Below are 19,462 nucleotides of genomic sequence, written 5' to 3'. Positions count from 1 at the left end.
GAATTACTTTTGAAGGATAATATATATGTATATCAAGAACAAAAGAATAAAGAAAGTCATCAAGTATAGAATAGCACAGACCAGAGAGTACTTTAGTACAGTTCAAAAGTCACTTTACATTCTAATAGAATTTCTATAGCCTAAATTAACTTTTAAACACACAAAAGACAGATTATACGGAATACTAAACTTCATAGTAAAAAATGCACTTAGAAATCACTTATAAAATCTTTAAGATTTTAAAATTTATTACCTAGGATTTAGTTACTCCCTCATTTATGAAAATGTAGGACAATGATTATAAATGCTAATACGACTTTAGTAGAAACACCACCACCACAAAACCTGTTTCTTTTTGGTGCTGCATTACAGGTAAGTCCTGGCTAGGTTTATCCCTTAAATTTCATGGTTCCTCTAATTTAAATCACTGTCTGCTATACAGTTTGAAAAGCAGTTATATTTTGCTTTCTACTATTCTCTATTTAATGTCAACTTCAGCTTCAAGTATGTTTTTTAAGGAGAGGGATGCAAGAATGGAAGAAGGGGAAAAGAAAATGAGAGGGAAAAAATATCTAATAAGACTGCAAATTACTTTGTACAGTGATAACTGGTCACACATATAGCATGTACCCTCCTGCCCCTAGATCTTTGTACACACTATCTTATCTGTCTTGAATGCTCTTCCATTCCCCATCCCCCCAAAACCCAATCTTGCCTGGTTAACTCTTCAACTTTCACATTTCAATTCAGTCACTTCCCAGGGAAGCATTATCTGATCCCCCTGACTAGGTCAAGTCACCTTTTAAAATATGTATATTTATCTTATACAACACATTTTATTTAGTATAATTGTAATTTTACATTATATGTGCAATTTTATATTATACTACATTACATTACATTAGTCTCCCTCCTATAATGCTGACAATTTAATAAGGAAACATGAAAAAGCAATGTGATATAATTGTAATAACAAGTTCAGGCTTCAAATATTGACAAAGCAGGCATCTTAAATTTTGGTTCAGAAGATACAGAGAATATAGTCTGACCTAAGGATTTGTATTCAAAAGACTTGAATTAAAAGTTCTGGGCCTGCTGCTACTGTAGTGGGCTTTCCAAAACAAGAGGAAAAGTACATATATGACAGATATATACATGTGTTATATATTTATATGCAAATATACATACCCCTTTTCAGGGTAAGGAGTTGGGAATGGGGACAGAAATAGATAATGAGCTTAATATTGAACACATCATTGGACTGCCAGGGATCCAGGAGGCATATATAACATCCAGGATATGTTATGCAAATAACTGGGCAAATACGTCTAGAGTTGAGAATAAAGGTTCAAGCAGAAGACAGCTCAGGAAACCATGGGAATAGACAAAGCTGCTTAGATAATCTGGAATATGTAGCTGCTTAGATAATCTGGAATATGTAGCACGGAGGAGATGGGTCTATTGGATACCAATATTTAAAAGGCAGGCAGAAAAAAAGAATCAATAAAATAGGCTAAGAAGAAAAGGAAAGGATAAGGAGCCAGGAAAGATTTCTGAGAAGCATATACCATAATATTTTTCAAATCAACAGTGCTTTATAAATGAACTTATAAATCAAGGTGATGTATGATGATAAGCATCCACACAAGATTTGGAAGTTGTCTTCAAATAAATTCAAAAAATATTTATCAAAAACCTATGAATCTATGAACATTGTTATATTCAATTTTAAAGGAATTTTACCTTCCACACAACCTCAAACCATCATTACAGTTCAAAACGATTATGGTAATGTTATGTCCAAACATCTTCCCTTTTCTACTAAGGGAACTAAAACAGTGCTTTTGACACTAGACTGCTGACAGAAGTGTGAGAGGTTTCCTCTAGCAGCCCAGATATGTGTGAAATTACCTTTAAAAGATTCACCTAAAATCAACAGTGCTGAATTTATTGTCACTAGATTTTTTTTAAATAAAATATTTAGAAAAGCAGATTTTTATGTACTACTTCGTGAATGGGTATTTTATCTATAAAGAACATAATAGAGACAAACTATAATATTGTTTTAAAAATTATTGTATCAACTTATATAATTTTATATATCTAAATAATTACTTTGAAAATTAGCTATTAAATTAATAAAAATTACATTTGAAAAGAAGTTATTTAATCAGTAGATTTTTTTATTTTTTAAGGTATCAAAACTCTAGCTGGGTCACGAAACTAGCATATTTTTAAAAAGTAACTATTATTCCTTGTTTATTATGTATATTAAATTATATAGACTACATAGTTCACACAATTTTAAAAGTCTTAAATTTTGAAAAGGTACAAATATGAGAATAACCACTTTCCTTACTCAAATAATATTTACATGCATTTCCTATTTTTTCAAGTGTCTTTACTTTGCTTAAATATACAGGACAATTATATTATAGGTCTAAAACTATATAAAAAGATAAAAGTAGCATGGAATGTTATGAGCAATTTTGTTAATAATATTTATAAAATCAAATTGCACTTAAATAGAAGTAACTACTATTAATGGTAAATTAATACAAAATAATTATAATTAAAATCAATATAGGTGGTTGCACTATGGACACAGTCTTTGTATTCAGTAGTTCTAATTCTTTTTTTATCAAAGATGCTCTACCTCTAGTTAGTATAGCTTCTTCTGAGGCTCTTTTTAATCACCGAGGAAGGTTTATTAGTTACAGCACATTTGTAGTGCACTTAAAGAACATAGGCAATATTATTTAAAATACTTTGATGTAATGTTTTCTTCATGTTTGAGTAATAAATTACAGTTGACCCTTGAACAATATGGGTTTGAACTCCATGGGTCCACTCATACAGGGATTTTTTTCAATAGAAGTTATACTGAGTGTACCTACTTCTCCTGTCTCCCACCTCCTCTGCCTCTTCTGCCTCTGCAACCCCTGAGAGAGCAAGACCAACTCCTCTACTTCCTCCTTAGTCTACTAATTGTGAAGATAACAAGGATGAAGATCCTTATCATCCACTTTCACTTAATAAACAGAAAATATATTTTCTCTTCCTTTTCTTAATAATATTTTCTTTTCTCTGTTACTATATTGCAAGTATATAATACATAATACATATAGCATATAAAATATGTGTTAATAGACTGTGTTATCGGTAAGGCTTCCAGTCAATAGTTGGCTATTAGTAGTTAAGTTTTGGGGGAGTCAAAGTTATGTGCACATTTTCAAATGTGCAGGGAGTGGCATCCCTCGTCCCCGCATTGTTTAAGGTTCAATTGTATAGAGAATCTGATATGCAAGCCATTTCAAAATCATTACAACATGTATAGCCTACAAATAATGGGAAATAATCTGAGAGTCATGAAATTGCAGGCGGGCCAGGCACCACTGGCACCAGTATTTCCAACACTGAAGATGTACAATGAACTAACTCCACGGCAATTCTAGTTTTTCTCTAGGCTCCAGTTGAAGGTGACACATGCCTGAGCTTGATGAACTTTTCCATGTGGCAGGTTATCAACAAATTCAACTCTTTTTTAAAAAACCATTAATAATAACCACATTTACCTATCTCATATTGGCAAGGCCTTATTTATTAAAAGAATATAATGATTAGCTAAGTATGAAACATTATATACACCAACCTAAAATCTATGTAGCATTAAAGTTATAAGGATGCATATATCAGACTACAGAATAACTGAAGAGAACTGAAAATGCATAATATTTCTGTATTTTGGATGACATTTTAAGACCAGAGGGATAAAAGAAATAACAAAGGGAAGGAGCAATACATTGCCTTGCCCTCAAATACCAAAACTTCTGCATGTCAAAGTAAAAAAATAATATAAACAGATTGATAACAGGTAAATAGATAATAAAAGGCAAAGTAGAGTGGGGAGAGGAGAAAAAAAGGCAAAGAATATTAAGAAAAATATATGAACAAATTTTAATATCTATAATTTTAGGAAGAAAACATAGAAATTGGCAATAAAAATATTAACTCTCCAGTAGATAATAAGCTAAGATGGTTTACAGGAGATTAAACTACATGTTCATAATGTAGCAAAGCAAAAATATACATTAGTGGCTCACAGTAATTTTTTGGGCCATGGACTCCTTTGAGAATATGATGAGAAAACTATGGACTCTCACAAGGTTGGCTTGTACATTTCAGGGCTTCTCCTTAGAGCCCAACCATAGGCAAGGGGGTCCATCACTTCAGATTAACTACCCCTAAAAAGAAAATACCTCCTGGGAAAATGAGGCCTGATAACCTACCTAAAGACATTGTCAAGCATGCAGAAAAAAGAGGTTAATCACAAATAAAGATCAAAGGCAAGGAGAAATCAAAGAGTAAACCAGTAGTGCCTATCTAAGAATTGTTTATCGGTGAGGGTGCCTTGATATATGAAGTATATACTTTATATGCCTTGACATACAAAGAAGAACCAAACGGAAATTTTAAAGCTCAAAAATACAATAACTAAAATAAATGGCTCAGTGAATGAGTTCAATAGAATGGAAAGGATGGAGAAAAGTTTAGCAAACTGTAAAATAAAAGAAACTGCTGAGTCTGAATAGCAGTAGGAAAATGGATTAAGGAAAAAAAAAACAACTTCAAATCACAACTTGGTAAGAGAAATTTAAAAAAATAAAAAAAGAAAGAAAGGAAAGGAAAAAACAAAAGCAAAAATGTACAGAGCTCAGAGAATTGTGATCCAAAACAAAAGATCTAACATTGGTACAACAGAGTCTTCAAAAGAGAGAAGGCGGCCAGGCGAGGTGGCTCATGCCTGTAATCCTAGCACTCTAGGAGACCGAGGCAGAAGGATCGCTCAAGGTCAGGAGTTCAAAACCAACCTCAGCATGAGCAAGACCCCATCTCTACTAAAAATAGATAATTAATTGGCCAACTAAAAATATATAGAAAAAATTAGCCGAGCATGGTGCCACATGCCTGTAGTCCCAGCTACTTGGAAGACTGAGGCAGAAGGATCGCTTCAGCCCAGGAGTTTGAGGTTGCTGTGAGCTAGGCTGACACCACAGCACTTTAGCCTAGGCAATAGAGTGAGACTCTGTCTCAAAAAAAAAAAAAAAAAAAAAAAAAAAGAGAAGGAGGCAGGGCTGGAAAAGTACTCCAGAAATTATAAGCTGGGCGTAGTGGCTCACACCTGTAATCATAGCACTCTGGGAGGCTGAAATGGGAGGATTGCTTAAGGTCAGGAGTTTGAGACCAGCTTGAGCAAGAGCAAAATCCCATCTCTATAAAAAATAACAAAATTAGCAAATGTGGTGGCATGCACCTGTAGTCACAGCTACTCGGGAGGCAGAGGACTGCTTGTGCCCAGGAGTCTGAGGTTGCAGTGATGATACCACTGCACTCTAGCCCAGGCAAGAGTGAGACTCTGTCTCAAAAAAAAAGAAAGAAATGATGGCTGAAAACTTCATACAGCTGGCAAGAAACATACAGTTTCAAGAAAAAGAATGAACTCCAAATAAGATAAACACAAAGATATCCATGTCAAGATACATCATAATTAAACTTCTGAAAGCAAAAAACAAAACAAAAAAACCCTGGAAAAGCAGGTATGGAAAACGATGCCTTACCTACAAAGAGAAAACTAGAATAACATATTTCTCATCAGAAACCATGAAGCCAGAAGGAAGTGGTATAGGATTTTTCAAATGCTGAAATAAAAGAATCCTACACCTAGGGAATATAATTTCAGGAATGAAGGGGAAAATAACTCTGATGGAATAAAATAATTTATTGTCAGTAGTCTTACCCTAAAAGATTGGCTAAAAAATATTCTCTAAACAGAAAGAAAAAGATAAACAATCTCAAAACATCAAAAAGAAAGAATAAAAAATGGAAAGAATAAAAATATGGGTAAGTGCAATAAACTTTCCTTTTCCTCTTGAGTTTTCACAATTGTGTTGGACAGATAATACAAAAATTATTATAACAATATGTGATGTGGTTCTAAATGTATGTAGAGCAAATATTTGAGTCAATTATATTGTAAATGGGGGAGAATAAATGGAGGTAGAGTTTCTACACTTCACTTGAATTGGTAAAGTGATGATGCTGGTAAACTGCTAAGTGGTAGTTATATAATGAATACATAAAACCACCATGAAAAAAACTATACAAAGACATTAAACTCAAAAACACACTAGATCTGTAGTCCCCAACCCTCAGGCAATGGTCCAGTACAGCAGTATCAGTCTGTAGCCCTAGGAACTGAGTTGCACAGCAGGAGGTGGGGGGCAAAGTTTCATTTGTATTTACAGCCACTTCCCATTGCTCACCATCTCCCCCTCCCCCACATCCATGGAAATCCTGGATCTTTGGCGTCCTAGTGCCAAAAAGGTTGGGGACTGCTGCTCTAGATAAATCAATATGTAATTCTAATAAAATACATGTAACCCATGGGAATGCAGAAAAAGAAAACAGAAGGAAAAAAAAAAAGAATAGAAAAAAAATAAAAGAAGTACCAAGGGAAATTTAAAAAATATGTTGAAGTGAATGAAAATGAAAATAAAGCATATCAAAACTTCTGGGATACAGTTAAAGCAGGATTACGAGGGAAATTTATAGCACTATACACGTACGTTAGAAAAAAGTTTCTAAACAAAAAACAAAGAAGATATATGAAGAACCAAAACAAACACATGAAAAGATCCTCCATCAACATCATGGTCATCAGGGAAATGGAAGGTCAAATCTTAACTTCATACCTACTACATGGCTATAATTAAAAACAAACAGAAAATAACAAGTGTTAATGAGGAGGTAGACAAATTTGAATCCTCATACGTTGCTGGTGGGAATGTAAGCTGGTGCAGCTATGATGAAAACACTTGATGACGTCTCAAAAAGTTAAATACAGAATTACCAGATAACTCAGAAATTCTACTTCTAGGTATATACCCAAAAGAACTACAAACAGGTATTCAAATATGTATAAATGTTTGTAGCAGCACTATTCACTATAACCAAAAGGTAGAAACAATCCAAATGTAAATCAATAGATGAATGAACAAATTATGGTAGCATATACATAAAACAGAAAATAATTCACATATAAAAAGGAATAAAGTACTCATTCATGTTACAATAGGGATGAACCTCAAAAATAAGTGAAAGAAACCAGATACTGAAAGTCACATGTTATATGACTACATTTATATGAAATACCCAGAATAGGTAAATCCACAGAAACAGAATATAGATTGGTGGTTGCCAAAGGGCGGGGGAGGGAAGAATGAGGAGCACCTGATTAATGGTTACAGGATTTCCTTTGGAGTGATGAAAATGTTTTGGGACCAGATAGATGGTGGTGGTACAACATTGTGAATGTACTAAATATTCGTGAATTGTTCACTTTAAAATAATTAATTTATATTATGTTACTTTCACTTAAAAAACTTATCACAAATATTCTCAAAATATTGAGATCTTGAGTTTATTTTAATAACAATATCATTAAAAATAAAAATGTTTATAAAACACTCAATAGTTTATAAAATACTCATTTATTCTTAATGTAACAAATATTTATTGAGTACCTTCATGTGCAAAGAGTTTTTCTAAGCCACTGTAGATATATATTTTACATACACATTATGCTTGCATGTTAACTAAAAATTAATCTTTAACATTGATGAAAATATATTACAAAAGAAAAATCAAATTTTCCTTCCAAACTTTACTAAAAAAATATTGGCTAATGCTCCTGGGATGATCTATTAGATAAGGCTATTAAAGTGATTATTGTATATCACATCAATCCAATAACCAATATAATCCTTTCCTCATTTTTTTTGCTATAAGGTTACTAAGTTAAAAGAATATGAAGTATACTTTACTTAATGTACTTGCCAAGCTTGAGTATAGTTTTTAACAGTTATTACACTAATGAAAAATGTGAAATTCTTACAAGTTACAACTTACTTTTATTATGAATCTGAGAAATATACTAATCACCTATGTAATATATTAATATGGGCAATAACTAACACTGACTTCTCACTATGTTTTAAATGTTTTATATGTATCATCTCATGTTTTGATTCTAATAACAATCCTAAGAAGTACCATTATTATCCCCATTTAAACAAGGAAACTGAGTCTCAAAAATTTAAGTGATCACCAGCTGATTAAGTATGTCAGGGTACCATTCCATGTGAATCTGACTCCAGAGACTGTTTTACATTATACTGACTGAGATTTAGTTGGTTTCTGTATTACAAAGGAGTAGAGCCTCACAATTAAATATATTACAATACTACAAAAAAAAAAAAATCTACTTGTTTTTGCAAATGCCTTTAAAAAATTTTTAAGTATTTTATTTTAGAATTGTGAATGCATTTTGCAACTGTTTTCTGTAAGATTCTTGTGAATTAGGCATGGTAAATAATATGTTATAGTTAGTGAAACAGAAGGACAGAAGACAACTGGCTTCTAGGTGTTTTTTGGGGGGAGGGGAAATAAAAAGACTTAATGCTTCTAGGTGTTAAAAGGCAAAATATGCTGTACTACCTTTACAACTTCCTACAAATATGTATTTCAAAATTTAAAACGTTAAATACCCACAAAGCCAAAAGCAACATAATTCTTGAGATCACATCATGCCTCAAATTAGTAATTGTATAATGTTCTAAATACCATTCATGAACAATAGGAAAGAAATAACATACAAAGGTTTTCCTCCTTTGTGGGTTACTATAACAATCCTAAGAAGGTTAAAAGGTCCAAATATGCAACCTAAATTTTTCTCTAAATGTAGCAGTATAAACATAGATATGAGGTCTGTTATTCAAATTATAAAATATTTCTCAACTCATAGTTGAGAAAAAACATCAATTTGTCTTGATCTGATTATATCTAATGCAACACAGGTACAAGACCAGAGTCAGGTTCACCTGCATCCATTTTGGGAGGATGGCGATGCCATAGCATTTCTGGGAAAAAGATTCTTTACAGATATCTATGGTCCATTCATTCACCCTTACCTCTTATTTCTACCTGACATCTATGGTCCATTCATTCACCCTTACCTCTTATTTCTACCTGCCAATAATGCCTGTGCCAAGTACCCATTTTAAAATACAAAATACTGTAGTTAAAAATCATAGATGAGCCTACTTCAAGCTTCATTCTTTACGCATCTCAATCACTTGAAATGAGTACTCTGATACGGAATGGGGAGTTCAACTAATCTGCTTTTTCTTTTTCTTGAGCTTTGGTAAGATATTAAATCTCAAATCATCCCTTACCTTTTTATAAACTTCTCAAGTGAATTGTTCCTATTTTTGATTTCCATCTTGTGCAAATTTGAACAAATGCCATTGTAACAAATGCCATAAGTGAGAACAAAATACTTCTGGATCCCAAGAATTGGGGGGGGGGTAAACTTCCAGAAAATACACTGAATAAGCTGAGTCTTAAAAGAATGGGGCTGGCTTTCAAAATGTGGAGATGGCTAAAGGTGGAAGGTGAGAAAGTCTCAGGGTAGTAGCAAAAGTTGATGAATAACAAATACATTAGCATAATGATTATAAAGTTATTTAACAGTAGTAATATGAAACAGCTGTCAAAAAAATCTATGGCAATTTTAGGCTATACTGATAAGCTTAAAATTATCCACTTATTGGGCCTTTACTAGAGCCATGAAAAATGCTACATGTTTAAATGTACATTATTTCATTTAATTCTTACACTAACCCTCTTTGGTAATAATACTATGGAAATTGAGAGATTAATGACACAGTTGTTAGGAACAAAGTAAAAATTCAAACCCTCATCTGTATGATACCAAAGCCTATATTCCTAACCAAAACCCAGTAATTACTGTCTTAAATCACAGGAAGGAACAGTTCCTAAGAAATTTGTATTCAATCACACAGGATATTATGCGTCATTTCAGGTACACACTAAAAACTAGAGTACATCCAGAATGGGAATGAGCTGTATGGATCATGCCACACAAAGAAATGTTTAAAAAACCAATGCACTTAGCTTAGAAAAGAGAAAATCCATAAAAGGACTAAAAGTTATTGTGAAAAGGCAGTATCCTTTCTTTTGTATCTTGTTCAGAAGACAATACAGACTGTGGCTCAAGGGATAATGGGCTTTCAAATAATTAGCGCAAAGTAAAGACACAGGCGGTTTAGCGGATGGTGAGCTGTATCAGTCTCTGGAGATGATTATATACAAGTTACATGAGGACCTGTCAAAGGATGATGTAAAAAGGAATTGTGCACTGATGAGAGCTGAAACTCTGGGGTTCATAAGTACTAGACAAATTCCATAAAGCTACAATACATCAATTTCTCCTCTACAATAGATTGTTTTTGGAGGAATCTGTCCACTGACTCAACCCCCAGGCTAACACAAAATAGAAAAAAGCAGAAATAGAGACAGAAGCAGGCCAGTGACAACTGAGCCAGAAGAAGGGAGTAGAATGCTTACTCTCCCACAATCCTATTTTATTCAGTGACACTCACATATATCTTTATCTACCTTGAGAAAGATATATCTTATGATTACTATAAGAATTCAAGTAACTGAGCAAAGTCATACTGTACTATGTAGCTTTGAGTATTGAGAATGCTGTGATCATTTATAACCAAGTTCTTTGCATTGAATTCATTAACTAATTCCTAAACATTTACTGGGAATCTGTTAATTTATAGGTATTGCACCAGGTTCTAGAGATAAACCTACCCTTGAAGACTTTGGTGGGACAATGCTACAATGTTATACAAGATGCAATGGAGGTCTCCAAAATGGAATGGTTAGGAAAGGATTCACAGAAGAGGTGACTGAGGTAAAGTACTCTCTGAGTAGACAAAGACACATTCGAGGCAGAGGGAAAAGCATGAGCAAAGCCCTTGGAGACGTAATACATACGTGATCAAATACATAGGTGAAGAGTCCATTTTTCATAATAGCTTTTATTTTGAGGTTGAGTAAAAAAATATTCAAATCTAATAGGTCTAGAAGATATGGTAGAGAAAGTACAATGGCAGAGAAGTTCTGGGTTGAGAGTAAAGTATGGCTTTTGTTCCCTCCCAGCCCCATGGATATCAAGATACCTATGTGTTTGAGCTTTTAACCACTTCGGTACGGCGCTCACTGGCCACAAAACCTTGCCCACAGCCGGCACTCATAGTCCGCATGGTAGTTTGTGCTGTGCATTGATGACGAATCTGTTTTGCTCTTGTGTGATGAGGAAAGCTTTAAAGCACTGAAAGCTTGTTTTACTTTATAGGTAGCTTTACCTGTAAATCAGAATAGGTAACATATACATATATGTTTTTATTATGTTATTTTTAAATGTTCACAATTTTATTTTGATACATGAAAAATCAAAGTCATATCATGGCTGTTGGCTAAAGTCAATGCTCGGCTGTACGCCTTCATATCATGGCTGTCGGCTAAAGTCGCTGTGCGCATTCATCTGTGGCTATCGACTATAGTCGACACTTGTACCGAAGTGGTTAAAGAAAGCAAATGCAGGGAGATAATTAAGGAGCTATTTTAATCAAGGGCTCTGTAATATACAGAGGTACTATGTTAATAAGGCAAACATCAGTTGCTATAACAAATAAAATTTCAGTTTTTTACTACAACAGAAGTTTAGTTCTTGCTCAAGTTACCAATGTGAGTATTCCTGACCAGCAGATGGCCTTCTACGCTGTGATTTAGGGAAGAAGCCTCCTTCCTTCCCATGACTTTGTCATTTCCCCCAAGACCTCAAAGTCTTCTGTATACAGCTGGCAAACAGAATGGAGTGGAGAAAGCATAATAGTTTCTTATCTTGTCAAACACTAGACAAACAGCACCTGCCTAGATGCAGGGATTGTGGTGAGACATGGGTGGGCTGTTGCTTCCTATCTATATATGCATACTATAAGAGGGAACACATGAACAACTAGTGTTATAGTTATTCATCTCTTCACACGGGCACATAAACCAGGTTCACAAGTGAGAAAGTATGACATTAGTGAGAAGATCTCAGAACTTTCTCCATTACTACATGAAATATAACATCAATCTTGGCACCATGAGCACTCTAGTACTTTCTGGCATTTCCTCTTGGAAATAATGCTCTTAAGCATTATTAAGATGATATTGCTTAGAGATGGCTGTCCAGTAGATAAACAGGTGGCCAAGCAGATGCTAGGGGGTAGAAGAGATTCTTTTTCTCTTTTTTAAACATATATGAGACATGTCTGGAAGATTTTCAGAAATCTTATAAAGGCATTTTAATGGAGAAAGAGATCCTGTGCAAACATCTGGGATTAAGACCAAATGAAAAATAGGCCATTAATGTAATTCTGATTCCATACACATTCACAAGGTAAGTGTTCGGAAAACCTGGATTATCAGTTTCCGACACAGTGAGTTTTAGGATCCTGTGGAACAGCCAGGTAATGTATAGGTTGCAGAAGATATACATCTCAGGAGAAGTTCTGAACTTAAGATACAAATTTAGAAGTCTCAACACAAGGCATCAACTGATGTCAAAGGAGTAAAGGAGATCATGAAGGTAGAGGATACAGTTAAAAACAGAAAGCATCAAAATTTTGAAACTACCAGCTTTTGGTTTTAAACCAACACTATTACCAATGGTACCTGTTGGAGCAAACATGCAAAACAACCAGAAGCAATCCTGCAATATCACTGCAAGATCATGTGCTGATCTATTAATGAACATTTTAAGTGTTTTTTGATCACATTGTCCACTCTTAAATATATACTTAGCACACTACTGATAAAGTAGTTGTAGACATATATGCTTGCTTAACATCTTACTTATATGCCCTTGAAATGGTTTTTGAAGGCTTGATGAGTTTTGCAACTCACAAAGCATATAGTTGGGCCTTACTACTATAGAATGCATTTCACTAAAATAAATCTCTGCTAGCATTTTTTTCCAAAATGAAACTAAAGATGTTGATAACATAAAAAATGTGAGAAAGGATGAAAGTAAATTGTTCAGGAATACACTTAAAAATTATTCTTAAAATGCAAATACTGGTGGAAAAATCAGAGTTTTGTAATGAAGCTAAAATATTAATTTTGATATTAAACTAGCAGGAATATCCAGAAAATTCCTCAATTCTTGGAAGTCCAAACTGCCATTAAAATAGATGCGCTTTGATTATTGAAATAAATATCATACCAAGAGGATTTGAAGCATTTTAAAAATCAAGAAAGAGATGCCAGCACTATCTACAAAGCTGAATTATTTTCACACTTCAACAACTGCACCTGGTGCTCCATTCACTAGTAAGTATAAAACATAAGAAGTAACTAGGATTCAACTCCAGCTGGGTTTAGAGATCATTAACTGAAACCTAATGCAGCAGCTGTTTGAAAATTAGAATTAGCAATGCTAAAAGCTCGCTATTATTTCACTAGAATATGCGTCATATTCTAGAGCAGTGGCTCTCAACTTAAGCATGCATCAGAATCACTTGGAGCATTTGCTAAAATACAGACTCCTGACTTCTCATCCTTCCTAGCTACTAGTTCAGGCCTAAGAATTTGCACATCAAGTTCCTAGGGAATGCTGATAAGATGGTCCAGGAATACTTTGAGAATCAACGTTCTAGATGGCATTTCTGTTGGCTTATTAAGAAGACAGATGTAGAATATTCTCTTTTGCATGTGACTAATTAATTGGTACCTGCACCATTAATTTGGAATTTTTAGATATAGCTTAGATTTGTGAAAAACAAAGCTACTCAAATTAATGGTATAAACTAGTTGTGAGGGTATCCTGGTCATCACATACATTACCTTTTGACTAATGGTATTAACTCTACTGGGTTAGGTGGATGTCCCATTTTTTACTGCTCTCCACCAACCATTAAGTCTCCTAAGGCTAGGGTGTTCCTTAAAAGATGCTATAACTATTATTATGAAAAGCATAAGTGAAATGTTTAAATTGTTCTTGAGAATAAACAGTTATAAAACCCTTTGAAAATGCAACATTTATTAATTCTGAATGACTTTCACTGCCCCCTACCCTTTTAGTCTGAAATCATAATTTTGGGGTATGACCAATAATTTGGGAACCACATTAAAGACATTCATTTGGCAACATCTTCCTACATATGAAGAAATTCTGATGAAACTACTTTCCAGTCCTAGCTTACCAAAATACTTAAAAATTGAAGTTCAAGTTTAAGTAGATTACACATTGTCTATTGTTAAGACTGAAAAAGTGAGTTTAAAAATTAATTTTTATATTTTATAGCTTTATATCTTCTGAGAAACCATGTTATGTTATAGCTTTATAGTTGAATTCATGTTTTTAATGGATCTTTAAAAGTCAGTTACAGGTTCTAATTTCTAATAGTCTAGAGAAGTTTTGTTTTGTTTTGTTTTGTTTAGATAGGGTCTCACTGTCACTTAGGGTGGCGTGCAGTGGAATGATCATAGCTAACTGCAGCCTTGAGCTCCACACATGGCTTATTTCTTTAGCTTTTGTAGAGATGGAGTCTCATTATGTTGCCCAGGCTGGTCCTGAGCTCCTGGCCTAAGCAATCCTCCCTCCTCAGCCTCCCAAAGTACTAGGATTAGAGGTGTGAGCCACCATGCCTGGCTGGGATGTTCTTTTTTAAAGATCAATTTCCAAAAATTCTCTTCCCTTGCATTTGTCTTGTGTAACAAAAAACAATCATAATCCAGTATCCTGCTAACTACAATTCTTTACTAATTGACACTTCCACATGCTCACAGTGCAACAGTAATTGGTATACTCAACAATGACCTGAGACACAGGAAAATTCTGGACAGTCATATCAATCGCCAAAAACTAAAACTTGATCATCATTTGGGTCCTGGTTGTGTTGCATTGCATTTTAATTAGTAACATATGAAATAATTCAAGTATCATATGGATAAAATTTTCAAGTACAATACTGTTTATTTTGTAGACAACTAAACATATACTAGACAACACTATTAACAGTCATTTCAATGTCAAATTTAAAATAAATTATTATGAAATGATCTGCCAATATCCCATATTAGTGTAACTGGCTTCACGAACAAAAATGTCTTTTTGCAGTTCTCTTATGTTTCAAGTTCCTAAGCCAGTAAAATTTGCCGACCAGACCTTCTTAACTTTCAGTTACCCTAATCCATTCCTTTTTTTTACTTCTCCCCAGAAATGGCAAGAACTTCTTGTAGCCACAAGATAACAAGGTCTTATACCACCGGTTTGTCCAGAGAAGACAAGTGACCCCACCTTACTTAAGAACCTGCTAAGCAATCTACTCCCCATATCCCGCCTGCACACAAGACTTCAAGAATGATCAATATTAACCCCTATCTAATTATACTGCTAAAATCTCTGCCCTGGTAGGGACTTATCGGCCACTTTTTGATCATGTGATGTATGTGCCAGTATAATTTCACACTGCACCGACATGCCCTGCACTCTGACCCAAACATGTAATAATGTCCATTCACTTTATACATTATTCATTTTACCTCTAGAAAAACTCCTGATCCCCTCAGTCCAGTCTGAGAAGCATATTTGAAGCAATCTATTCCTCCCACCTGCAAGTTGACATCCTCTGCAATAAATCTTTCTTCCTTGACAATCCTCATTGTCTCAGTAATTGGCTTTCTGTACAGTAAGCAACTAAGGGGAACCTTAGTTTGCAGGTTTATTAACATTAGCTTTCAAATCAGTTAATATTTTTGGCTTATTTTCCTATTCTAAAAATAAAGCTATAATCACTGTGAAAAGGTTATGAGTTGATGAGATTAATGGAGATGAAATAAAGTCACAGAGATTTTAGCAGTATAATTAGATAGGGGTTAATATTGATCATTCTTGAAGTCTTGTGTGCAGGCGGGATATGGGGAGTAGATTGCTTAGCAGGTTCTTAAGTAAGGTGGGGTCACTTGTCTTCTCTGGACAAACAGGTGGTATAAGACCTTGTTATCTTGTGGCTACAAGAAGTTCTTGCCATTTCTGGGGAGAAGTAAAAAAAAGGAATGGATTCAAAACTGTTTATTCTATAATCTTATTAATCTACTTGAATTGGGCAACATAAATTCAAGTACATTCTAATTCCACATTGGGACCAATCAAATTGCAGAAACTGAAAAAAATCACACAGAATTAATGCGACCTTAGGTCGTGGGGAGCATAACTTTAAAAAGCTACTTCTTTCTCTAAAAGAAAGGTGATAACTATTAGTACAGAGTAGACATTCAAATTTCTTAGTAAAAGCAATACAGTATTACTAAATTAAACCATATGGGAGATAAAGTTTTTACTGAGCAATCTAAGAAAGGACAATGTTCCAAAGAACTGAAGGTGAAGGTTTGATGTGATTTGATTCCCACTAACCTAGCAATGTCACACACAGCATAGCCAAAGCTAAAGCTCCTTACGTGTCAAGGCTATTTGGCATGATATTCTATAATAGGTTTATTACATCTAATCCTCAGGGTTTTTTCCTTTAATGGTACCAAGACTGTGTGAGAAAAAGATAAAAGGGCAGAGAAGTCAGAGATTAAAGTGGTCAGATAGCCAGGGCAGGACCACAGTTTCTGGGAATAGAGGAATCTAAGAATTATATGGAAAGTTATATTATCTTAATATTCTAGGGTATAATGGATTCTGTAGGGCTAAGAAGCATTTGGAATCTGTGTTTCTAAAAAGCTCCCAAGGTGATACAAGAGCAAGTGACCTAAAACCTGTATCAAATAGAAGGCATTACAAAGCATACTAGAACAGCACTGAAAGCTGGTTAATTATTATAACAGATTTTTGTTGACTCTGTTTTGTGACCCTGTGGATATCATTCTCCATTTCACCCTTTTATAGCTAAAATGTTACAAAAGAATTCTCTGTTGTTTAATCTGTCATCTTTGGAGGCCATTTTACATCTAATGTAGTCCCAGTTTATTTCTCAATTTTGGTTTTTTTTTTTTTGGGTGGCCTAAGATATCCTATAAATAACAAGTCTAAATAAAACAAAGTTTTGAAAAGTAAAGAGAACTGAAGTTTTAGGAATAAGGTTACTTGATGGGATCTACCATGTTATTCAAATTCTTAAATCTTTATTTATAATTACTAAAATTGATACTTGCACATTTAAAGTAAATGGCCCATATGCCCCAATGAAAAGGCAAAGATTGTTGGACAAAAATAAAAGAGCAAGATTCAACTATGTCCTGCCTACAAGTAAACCACTTTAAATGAAAGAAATAAATGAATTAAAAGGAAAAGGATGAAAAAAGATATACCATGTTAACACAGACCAAAAGAAAGCGGGCACAGTCATATTAATAATAAAATGTATTTCAGAGCAAAGAATACTGACAGAGATAAAAAGGGTTATTTCATAATAATAAAGTGGTCAATTTATCAAAATAACAAAATAATCCTAAATATTTGTGTACCTTTATAAGAGAGTCTCAAAACATGAATTAAAAACTCACAGGAAAAACAGATAAATGCATAACTATAATCAGAGATTTCACCATTATTCCCTCAATAATTGATAGAAGCAGACAGAAAATCAGTAGACACAGAAAACTTGAACGATACCATCAACTAACTGGTCAACTAGCATTTACAAACACTTACACCAGAATATAGATACCCATTCAAATGCACATGGAACATTTAACAAGACAGACCATATTCTGAGTCATAAAACAAGGTTCCATAAATATGAAAATATTCAAATCAGACAAAGTATGTTCTCTGACTACAATAAAATTAAATTAAAAATCAATAACAGAAAAGACATTTGAAATGTCCACAAATATTTGGACTAAATAACATACTTCAAGTATCCCATAGGACAAAGAAAAAACCAAAAAGGAAATTAGAAAAGTATTCTGAACCTAATAAAACTGAAACATATCAAAATTGTGAGATACAACTAAAGCAGTGGTTTAAGGGAAACATATACAGTAGCACATGATCCCATTAGAAGAGAAGACTAGACTAGTCTAATATCAACGGCCTAAGCTTCAGCCGGAGAAACTAGAAAAAAAAGAGCAAATAAAAGCAGAAATCAATTAAATAGAAAACAGAAAACAATATATAAGGATCAACAAAACCAAAGCTGGTTCTTTGTGGAGGGAAAATAAATAAATAAAGCTGATATACTTCCAGCCAGACTAATAAGACATAAAAAAAAAAGAATGAGAGAGAGAAAGAGGATACAAATTATCAAAATCAGAAATGAAAGAGGAGAGAGTACTACAAATAACAAGAGACTATTATAAACAATTTATGCCAATACATTTGATAGCTTAGACAAAACGGCCCAAATCCTTAAAAAGCAAAAATTAACAAAGCTTACATGAGAATAGGTAGCAAAATAGAATAACCTTTTTACCTATTAAAGAAATTAAATTAATAAATTAAAAACATTCCCACAAAAACAAACACCAACAAACCAACCTTTCACACAAATAAAACAACAGGCAATATAACTTTACTAGAAAATTCTATCAAACACTTACGAGGACACCAATTCAATACAAACTCTTGAAGAAAATTGAAAAGGAGAAAACACTACCCAACTTATTTTCTGAAGCGAGCATTACTTTGATACCAAAATCACACAGACATTACACACACACACAAAATTAGAGATCAAATTCCTTATAAACACAGAGGCAAAAATTAACAAAATTTAATGAAGTGAAAAGACAATTACCATACCCATTTGGTTTATCCCAGGAACACAAAACAGTATGGTGATGAGAATTTGAGAGAACAAATGATGGGAAAGAATCTCAAATGAGATGCATCATCAGATATATTACATGAGAACATTTTCCACAGGTCCTTTTATTATTAATGTAGAAAACAGAAGAATAGCAAAATAAATTTTATGTCATTCTAAAGAATTATTTGAAAATGTTTGACCTGATAATATAAATATGGCACGCAATTTAGAGGAAAAAGGCAGTTTAACATTGAAAGTCAATGCCCTATTAACAAACTAAAAACCTTATATTCATATTAATACAGGCAGATGAACAAAAACCCAACATCCATTTACAATAAAAAAATCTCGGCAAACTAGGTATAGAAGAGAATTCCTCAAACAATAAAAGGACATCTTTGAAAAATCAACAGTTAACAATATACTTTATTGAAAGACTGGATGATTTCACCTTAAGACTGTGAATGAGACAAGAATGTCCACCCTCACCACTTTGATACAACACTGTCCTAGAGGCTCTAGCCCATGCCGTAAGTAAAGAAAAAGATAGAATCCAGATATAAAACCATCCACATATTGTCATCTGATCTTTGACAAAGTAGATAGCAATATGCACTGGATTAAAAAATCCCTATTCAATAAACGGTGCTGGGAAAATTCGACAGCCATATGTAAAAGACTGAAACAGGACTCACACCTCTCACAAAAATTAATTTGAG

At 33.7% G+C, this 19,462-nt stretch overlaps 1 protein-coding gene across 3 annotated transcripts in view; it reads right to left on the bottom strand.

Moving 5' to 3' along the window:
• Nucleotides 1–19,462, bottom strand: part of HS2ST1 (heparan sulfate 2-O-sulfotransferase 1) — a 169,955-nt gene that overhangs the window by 34,971 nt on the left and 115,522 nt on the right. The gene's annotated exons all lie outside the window — the stretch shown is intronic.

This window comes from Microcebus murinus, chromosome 2 (assembly GCF_040939455.1).
Source record: "Microcebus murinus isolate Inina chromosome 2, M.murinus_Inina_mat1.0, whole genome shotgun sequence".
Classification (NCBI taxonomy): Eukaryota; Metazoa; Chordata; class Mammalia; order Primates; family Cheirogaleidae; genus Microcebus; species Microcebus murinus.
The sequence above is the reverse complement of the archived record's forward strand: the minus strand, read 5'-3'. Positions and strand labels throughout refer to the sequence as shown.